Source organism: Elaeis guineensis, chromosome 3 (genome assembly GCF_000442705.2).
Source record: "Elaeis guineensis isolate ETL-2024a chromosome 3, EG11, whole genome shotgun sequence".
Lineage (NCBI taxonomy): Eukaryota > Viridiplantae > Streptophyta > Magnoliopsida > Arecales > Arecaceae > Elaeis > Elaeis guineensis.
Genome location: NC_025995.2, coordinates 3,709,861 through 3,720,056, shown reverse-complemented (window position 1 = coordinate 3,720,056; position 10,196 = coordinate 3,709,861). Strand labels below are relative to the sequence as shown.

The window sequence follows — 10,196 nt, the reverse complement described above, 5'->3', positions numbered from 1 at the left end:
AAATAACTCAAACATCTACATAAACATGTATGAAAAATCTATCTTGTCAAAAGAGATGTCACCATATGTCAACAAGTGAAATTTTTTATTCAACATTAGTTTCATATCTTGTCATCTGTTTCTATCAAAATTCTAAATTCTTAACTTTTTGCTTTTTAACTTTGTACGAACTAAGATCATGCCCTAGTCTATGGCAGCTATCTCAGGCATAAGCTCCTGAAAGCTATTTTAGATATAAGCTACTGACCAACTATCCTACGCATAAGCCCATGGAGGCTGTCTCGCTATCCCATACATTAGCCAGTAGAGATTGTCCTAAGCATAAGCTTCTGACTGACTATCCTAGACGTAAGCTCCTAGAAGCTATCCTACGCATAAGTCCGTGAACGCTGTACTAGGCATAAACTCTTGGCCGGCTATCCCACTCATTAGCCTATGGAGGCTATTCAGGCATAAGCTCCTGACTGACTATCCATATGATAAGGTTAATCCAAACTATATCTTTTTCATCTAATTATTACATGTTCGTTTCATCAAATCAATTTCAATTTATAGTCTAATCAAGATAAATATATCATACCTATATAATTGTATCTTCAATCATTGATACACATAAATAGTCAATACATAATGTACTTATACTGAAAAATTATATAAAAATAATAGTATCTAAAATAAGACAAATCCATCAATATAAATGCAACGATATAAAATCAATGATACAAATCTAACAGTACAAATAGTATATATGATGGTCATCATGTACAAAGATTCTTACCTCTATTGATGATAACTCGATCACAATTGTTTACTATGCCGCACTTAGCTAGGGTTGGCAATTCGTGTTTATAGATCGTAAATAGGTCATGTCAACCTAAGGGTATAACAAAAGTTAGCTCAATCTAAACACGACCCATTTAATTAAACGGGTCAACTTGTGAAACACGAACACGACATAAATATACATGGATTGACATGATACAATCCATCTGACATAATTAATGATCATGTTAATTGGTGGGTCAAATGGATACACAACCTACCTAATGGCCTATTTAACTATTTGACTTATTTACAAAATTTAACTAAAATAATAAAAATTTAGTCAAAAAAATTAAAATAATATACAAATAATTTAGTTATCTACTATGCTAATTCACAGCTCTGAATTCCATCATTGTTTGTTTTAGGTTCGGATTATAATTTTTTGATTTCTCTCATTTATTCTCAAGTAATCTTAAAATAAATATATTAAATATATTTAAACATGTCATATAACCCATTAACATGTTTTAACCCAATTAGTTAAATGGATCAAAATGGGTTATACGGGTCAATCCGCTTAAGACATGAATTTGTCGTGTCATAAATGGGCCAATCTGTTTATGATCTGAATCCATTTATTCAAAATTCGAATCTATTTAAGTACGTGTCATATCGTGTCCATATCAAGGGATCATGTCGAAAATTGCAAGCCCTACACTTAGCATGTCCAACGAATCACAATGATTCCAGCTCATCCTCGATCAAACAGCAGCATAAGAAATGATAAATTATTATTAGATTTTTATTTTCAAAGCACTAATTCCTAATTTACTCTTAATCTCAAATTTCTTGATACTATCTGAGACATGACTAATTAATAAATAAATAGTTAAAAATTTATCTTGATTTAAAGATTAGAACGTAAATCCTCCTGCGCACTGTCTCTTTGTCCAATTGATCATCCCCATACACAATCAAAACCAATAACTAGGAAAAATCATAAAATAACTAGATCATGGTAGAAAAAATAGGAGAGAGAAAAGACTTGACCATCTAAAAAAATGATGTCTAGCAATCCGAGTAGATCAAATCATGATGACTCGATCAGTTAATCAAAAATCTAATAAGTTCAAACCTACAAAATCCAGGATGGAGATCAATACAAAAGAAGATCACCATGATTTCAATCTAGGATCCTCTACCAGAGTTTACTAGGGTCCATCAACAAGTCTTCTAGATCCTTTTCCTTATGGATCCCCTAGTTCATCTAAGAAAGAATAAATAAATCTCCAAAATTTTTCATCTAAAGTGTCCCTAATCCATCTAAGAGAGAGAAAATAAATAATTAATTAATTAACAACTAAGAAGAGAGAGAAACCCTCCCCTCTCTTCTTCTCTAGAACAAAGGACACTCTCTCCCTTTTCTTCCTCCCAACCACTACGGCGATCGAAAATCAGGGCTAGCCACCTTCAACGGCTCCTAATGGTGGTGAGACTATGCCCCTAATGATGGCCCTTACTGGTAGGGATTGACATCCCAAACCCAAATAGGGACTATCCTGCTCAAGCGAATCAACAGTCGATCTGATAGATGTTGGACCCATTCGAGCATCGACGATGAGGAAACAATCGAAAAAAGAAAAATAAGGGAGAGAAGGAGATTAGCTTGGTCTGACGGAGTTAGAGGACATCTTCGGTGACCTCTTTCCATCGACAACTCGAGAAAAATTCGAGAAATCTCGAATGATCAACAGTGATTCCTCAAGAAACTAAGGTGGAGATCCAAGAGAGAGAAAGGGGCTTCTTATAGACAGCAGGACTCCTAATCTAAATTAGACTCCTATCAGCCCCGATTTTGATGGAATAGGGAGAGAAGTGGACTCCTTTTGTGAGTCCTCTTCTCTATTCTTTTTTTTTCACTCCATCTACTTTAAGATTCATGCAAAAATTTTTTAGAGGGATTGGTACTCACATTCACCCCCCTTAAAAAAAAAATTTATCCTCGAAATTAACTTGATTGAGGCACAAACTTCAAAAGTACACATCCATCGTATCGTCCTTGAGCTCTCAAGTTGTTTCTGTGCTTGCTTCACAAGATCTCAATATAAAGAAAATGCGGCATCTCAAATTTCGATCCTTTCAAATATAGTACATATCAAATTCTTTTAATTTCTTTCAAAAGAACATTAACATCCCAATTTTGGATTTAAAAAATATCATAATTGCTCACCCTTAAAATTTATTTAGATTTATTTCATTTGGAAAATACTATTGCCCAATCATATCCTTAGTAGAAGGCTTGAATATCGATAGCCTTCTTTCTTTTCTTAACATCATCCATGTCTAATAATTAGATCTTTATTTTAGAAAAAATCTCAAGCTTCTACAACCATATAAAGTAACGATGTCAAAGCTAGAAGAAGAATGTTTATGCCACAACATCCCAAGTTCAAGCCTAACCAAAGAATCATCAATCCGTTAACATTAACTTTAAGATTTCTTGATGAAAATCGCATTGCTACATCCAAATTAGCCAAATAATTTATAATATTTTATTTTTTACTATCAATAAAATCTTTCTTAGCTAGTCTTCCATTATGATAACTTTCGAATCAAAGAATAATGCTTCTATCAGTTCGAACCACCATACTTCTACTATACATTCTGATCCTAATTTACTGAATTCTATAGGTTTATTGAATGAATTCTGACAAGAATATCACTTTACATTGGAATCTAAGAAAGATCTAACCATTTCAATTTTTAGATAGAAATAGAGCAAAACTTTGAGTTTTCTTACTATAACTCAACCATATCACATTAAGTTAAACTTAGATTACTTTTTATATTTGAAGCTCTTGCATAATTTTCATCACTTATCTAGAATCCAATAAATTTAGAATTAATCTGAAATGAGTTAACCTTAGATTCACCTGATAATTAGTTTGATAATTTCAACCAATTTTTCTTTTAAAAGGATTAACTCCAAACTCTAAATCAATCCTAAAACCTCATGTCAACATTCCTAAGAGTAAAGTCAACTTAGTGGTTTCTTATAGAGCTTCTTTCACCATAATCCTTAGCATCAATAAATAAATCCACTTGAGATCTCATCCCTCAGATGTCAAGCTCATATAAGTCTTCCAAAATCAATTCCTTCATTAAATTCAACAACAATAGCAAAATATCCTAAATTAGCTCAAAACAGAAACTTTGACTTGAAATTTAACACATTCAACTATCTCCAACAGACTTAAGGAAGATCAAGTATTCCAATCCAAAGATGATAATATAAATTATTAAATATTCTATCAAAATATATAAGTGATGCTCTTACAATAAAATCCAATCTATCAATAGAAATAAATATATTTTTTATTTACTTGTGAGTTTCATATATGATCCTCTCATACGTTCGATGCTCTAAAAATATTCTCCTCTTATATAATACAATTCTTTCTTAGACTACATCCTAAACAAACTTCTTTCTAATAAATCTAAAATTATAATGATCAAATAATTAATATCAAAATTAAAAAAAATCATCATAATCTTCACCCATATCAAGTTTAAAACTCTAAATTCATCTAAATAATAATTGAACGAATATAATCAACACAGCATATCAATATATCTCACTTTATTCTAGGGTCAACACCTCTTGCACATAGAGCAAGTCCTACTTATTGAAATCAAAGACATAACTGTTTCAGTTTGTTATACATAATGTATGCCATTTACGCATAAATTTCATCACAAAATCTAGTAATCCAAAATCTAAACTTTGAATCTTTTTGCTACTTCTATCATATTCCTAGTGATCATAATTTTATACTTAAATATCACTTAGGTCACAATCTCTACTAATCATAACCTACGCTTTGATATCATTCTATCATGCCCTACTCATTTATGTCATAATCCCAAGTGATCATAACCTATGCCGTGATACCAATCTATCATGTCCTGAACCCAGCACCCGAGTCAGTCACACAATATGATTGCATGAACCCTAGAGTGATATCTTAAAGATCATGTAAGGTCTTGAAATCCAATACAACCTCACCATCCATAAATAAGAATGATCTAATTTTATAACAATCGTTAAAACTTGCATAATTGCAAATTCAATTTCTTTAATCATTCAATTAGGTATCATCAATGACGCTCCATCTATTTATCTGTTTACCTATGAGTTCAAACCATAGCCAAATATGAGCATTCTACAACTCTGAAAAGAAAAAGAGATATAGAAGAGGGTGAGCTTTATAATCCAGTAAGAATCTCCTTACATCCATATCAATAAAATAATATAATTTAAAAATAATAAAATATAAAATCTCATATCAAGTACTTAGAATAACTCAAGCATCCATATAAACATGTATCAAATATCTATCTTGTCAAAAAAAAGTACCATCATATGCCAACAAGTGAAATTGTTTATTAAGCATTAGCTTCAAGTCTTGTCATATATTTCTTATCATAATTTTAGATTTCTTAATTTTTTTTTTGATTTTGGACAAATCAAGATCATGCCCCAGTCAATGACTGATCAAATTTTTATGCATAAGTCCATGATGGTTATCACAAGCATAAGCTCCTAGAGGCCCAACTATAAGCTCCTGACCGACTATCTCACAATAAGCCTGTAGAGGCTATCCCGAGCATAAGCTCTTAGCCAGCTATCCCATGCATAAGTTTGTAGAGACTGTCCTAGATATAAGCTCCTAGTGACTATACTGGACATAAGCTCCTCGAGGCTATCCTATGTATAAGCCTGTAGAGGTATCTCAGGCATAAGCTCTTGATCGGCTATCCCTCGTATAATCCTATGGAGACTATCTTTGACATAAACTCTTAGCTAGCTATCTACATGATGAGGTGACTCCAAACCATATATTTTTTATCCAATTATTACATGTTAGTTTTATCAAATCAATTCTAATTTACAGTATGATCAAGATACGTATATCATATCCATATAATCATATGATCAATTATTAATATACATAAATAGTTAACACATAATGTACTCATATTGAAAAATTATATAGAAATAATAGTATCTCAAATAAGACAAATCCATCAATATGAATCCAACGATACAAAATTAACAATATAAATTCAATGGTATAAATAGTATATATAACAGTGATCATATATAAGGATTCTTATCTCTATTGATGATAACTCGATCACAATTATTTACTAGGCCACATCCAACATGTCCAATCAATCACTATGATTTTAGCTCATCTTCAATCAATCAGCAACACGAAATAGTAAATTATTATTAGATTTTTATTTTCAAAATTTTAATTTCTAATTTACTCTTAATCTCAAATTTAGAGATTAGAGCATAAATCTTCCTGCTTGCTATCTTTTTGTCCAATTGATCATCCCCATACATAACTAAAACTAATAACTAGAAAAAATCATAAGATAACTGAATCATGATGAAAAAATTAGGAGAGAGAAAGGACTTGATCATCTAAAAAAAATGATGTCCGGCAGAAATATAAAAATTAGTTGATCATCAATATAAAAATTAGGAGAGAGAAAAGACTCGACTAGTTAATCAAAAATCTAATAAGTTCAAACCTACAAAATCTAGGATGGAGTTTAATATAAGGGAAGGTCACTATGACTTTAGTCTAGGATCCTCTATTGGGGTTTACTAGGGTCCACCAACAAGTCCCCTAGATCCTTTTCCTCATGCATCCCCAAATTCATCTTTGAGAGAATAAACAAGTCTCCAAAATTGTTCATTTAAAATTTTTTCAATCTATCTAAAAGAGAAAAATAAATAAATAAATAAATAATTGATTAATGAATAAGAAGAGAAAGAAATCCTCTCCTCTCTTCTTCTCCAAAATAGGGGACACTCTCCCTTTTTTTCTTCCTCCCAACCACCATGGTGGTGGAAAACTAGGGTCGGTCACCTTCATTGGTCCTCAACAGTCGGGCACCTTTGGTGGCTCCCAACAGCAGTGAGACTATGCCCCCAATGATGGCTCTTGCCGGTGGGGGTCAACATCCCAAATCCAAACATGGACTGTCCTGTTCAAGCCAATGGACTACCAATCTGATGGATTGTTGGACCCATCCAACTATCGGTGACAAGAAAAAGACCGAAAAAAGAAAAAAAAAAAAAAAGGGAGAGAAGGAGATTACCTTGGTCTGATAGAGCTAGAGGAGGTTTTCAGCAACCTCTTCCTATCAGCAACCCAAGAGAAAAATTTGAGAAATTCTGGACAATCAACGGTGATTCTTCAAGCAACCAAGGTGGAGATCCAAGGGAGGGAAGAGGCTTCTTATAGATGGGACTCCTAACGTGAATTGGACTCCCATCGGTCCCGGTTTCGATGAGATCAGGAGCGAAGTGGACTCCTTTCGTAAGTCCTCTTCTCTGTTCCTTTTTTTTTTTTTTTTGCTTCATCTACTTTAAGATTCATGGAAAAAAATTTTAGAGGGATGGGTTCTCACACTTAGAGCATGAAGGTTTTCTAGCTGATGGAGAGGCTGGGTGCATAGTCGAGTATCCTCAACATCCATTACTATCCTTCTGAATGGACAAGCTGGTAAATAGATGAAATGCAAAGAGGGGTTGAGGCAAGATGACCCACTCTCACTGTCACTTTTCATTTTAGTAGTTAATGTTTTGTCTTCGATACTCAAGAGGGCCTCAGCTATTGGACTCATAGAAGGCACTGGGAGACGTGGAATTTAGCGGCTTATCCTCTTTGCAATTTGTTGACGATACTCTCTTATTTTATGCTAGCGAAAAGCAAAAATGCATTGACGGCTGAAGCCATAGTGCTAGCCTTTGAATGTGCTTCAAATTGAAAGTTAACTTTCATAAGAGCTCGTTATTATGTTTAAATATGGCCGAGGAGGAAGCTTCTTTATTGACATCCTAATTAGTTGTAAACAAGGATCTTTTCCTTTCATGAATTTGGGCCTTCCACTTCATATTAAAATACTTTCAAAGCAATGCTGGCTACCCCTATTAAAGAAGATGAGCTCAAAACTTCCAGCTTGGAAGAAAAATTTTTTATCTTAGAGAGGCAAACTGTCTTTGGTAAACGATATTCTAACAACTACATCTTCTTACTGTATATCAATTTTTAGGCTCCCTGGTGTGTCCATGTGTCAAGTAGGTCGTCGGAGTCAACCGTCGCTTCGGCCCACAAAGTATTGCCCGCTCTGGCTAGATCCGGACGGGGAATTGTGCCCTGTGGTCCCCACCGGGGGTTGTCCCTGGAGCCCCTGATTGGACCCCACCGGGAGTTATTCCACCCCGACCCAACGTCACGCAGACGGCCTCACAGTTTTGTCCTTTCGTCCCCTCGCGGGGGAAAATGTGCCTCGTGAGGAAAGAACGTACTCGTATCCTTCTTAAGCACATGACACTTCAGAGTTTGCTCAATGTAGGACTTTTAAGGGAGTTCCCCCACGGCCTGCCCACAACATAGCCCTCCATTCTGGAGGGGCATGTGCTGTGAACAGGAGATGGGTGGCCCCTACCTGGCACGCCACTAATGTGTCCATGTGTCAAGCAGGTCGTCGGAGTCAACCGTCGCTCCGCCCCACGAAGTATTGTCCGCTCTGGCTAGGTCCGAACGGAGAGTTGTGCCCTGTGATCCCCACCGGGGGTTGTCCCTGGGGCCCCTGATCGGGCCCCATCGGGGGTTATTTCGCCCCGGCCCAGCATCACGCAGACGGCCTCACGGTTTTGTCCTTTCGCCCCCTCGTGGGTAAGTCGTCTCGTGAGGGAAGGACGTGCTCGTATCCCTCTTAAGCACATGACACTTCAGAGTTTGCTCGATGTGGGACTTTTAAGGGAAATCCCCCCGCGGCCTGCCCACAATATAGTCCCCCACTCTGGAGGGGCATGTGCTGTGAACAAGGGACGGGTGGCCCCTTCCTGGTGCGCCACTGATGTGTCCATGTGTCAAACAGGTCGTCGGAGTCAACCGCCGCTCCGCCCCACAAAGTATTGCTCACTCTAGCTAGGTCCGGACGGGGAGCTGTGCCCCGTAGTCCCCATCGAAGGTTGTCCCTGGGGTCTCTGATCGGGCCCCACCGGAGGTTATTCCGCCCCGGCCCAGCGTCACGCAGACGGCCTCACGATTTTGTCCTTTCGCCCCCTCGCGGGGGAAAAAGCGCCTCATGAGGGAAGGACGTGCTCGTATCCCTCTTAAGCATATGACATTTCAGAGTTTGCCCGATGTAGAACTTTTAAGGGAGATCTCCCGCGGCCTGCCCATAACACTCCCAAAATGGGTGATCAGTAAAATCGATAGAATGCGGAGAGCCTTCCTTTGGAAAGGTAATGAGAGCACCAGTGTATTTCATTGCTTGGTCAATTAGAACAATGTTTGTAAGACAAAGGAGCAAGATGGCTTGGGTGTGAAAAACATTGAGCAAAGGAACCAATCTCTCTTGGTAAAATAGGCTCAGAAATTCTTGTTTTGATCATCTAACCCATGGTGGTGCCTGACCACTCATGCTTATACTCAAGGAAGAAATTGGGAATGAGGGTTATAAGAAGTGTTGTGGGTACGTCACCAACTTGGAAAGATAAGCGCATGATGAATGACATCCGCCAAAAAGAAATGAGGTGATTAGCGTGATACATGCAATGTAGAGTATAATTTCTCCTAAATAGAATGTTTATGTCCATATAGCTTTTCTTGGGCTTTGTATGGAGGCGTGCATGTGTGTGTGCACGCGTGTGTGTGTGTGAGAGAGAGAGAGAGAGAGAGAGACGAGGGAGAGGGGAGGAGGGATGGGAGGGTTGTGCTAGCATAATACACATGCTATGCACATTGAAAAAAATATTAAACCATTATATGTACCATGTGCAATGAAAATTTGCTAATCCATATGTGTGATACCAAACAAATAACTATATGTTTCAACATATATTCACATGAATATCTATGAAAAAAATAATAAAGCATGATGCAATTCCAAAAGGTTGTGGTACATATTAAAGGTAACATGCAGTACTGAAATTTGAAATTATCACACAAGTAACAACTCTATATAGTTTTATCTATAATTAACTTTATAACCAATGGTGTTATATATACACCAGACTCCTTGCAAAATAAAGAAGTGAACGAGATCTTCTTCTTTTATTATTTAAAAAAAAAAGGAGATTTTCTTCATCATATGTACTATATTTCAATATCCAATTACAATTATTTTTAATGAATGACCATACAATATTTTTATGATGAAAATATTACTGTTGAATAAATAAATAACTTAGCTCTTTCCATCCTCCAGCTAGCTATAAACAAACAAGGTTGCATTTGGTGCATCGCCAAGCAATCTTGAAAGATAATATGGATTGTCTTCAAGATATATTGCCACTATTAAATTATCAGTAATATTGATTATTGTATTTGGTATATATA

At 36.1% G+C, this 10,196-nt stretch overlaps 1 long non-coding RNA gene across 1 annotated transcript; it reads left to right on the top strand.

Annotated features, from left to right (window-relative positions):
- Positions 1 to 6,923: 6,923 nt before the first annotated feature.
- On the top strand, positions 6,924 to 7,574 carry LOC105042473 (uncharacterized). The gene is made up of 2 exons (XR_831533.4): positions 6,924 to 7,163; positions 7,279 to 7,574. It is a non-coding gene; the product is annotated as an uncharacterized lncRNA (long non-coding RNA).
- Positions 7,575 to 10,196: the final 2,622 nt, after the last annotated feature.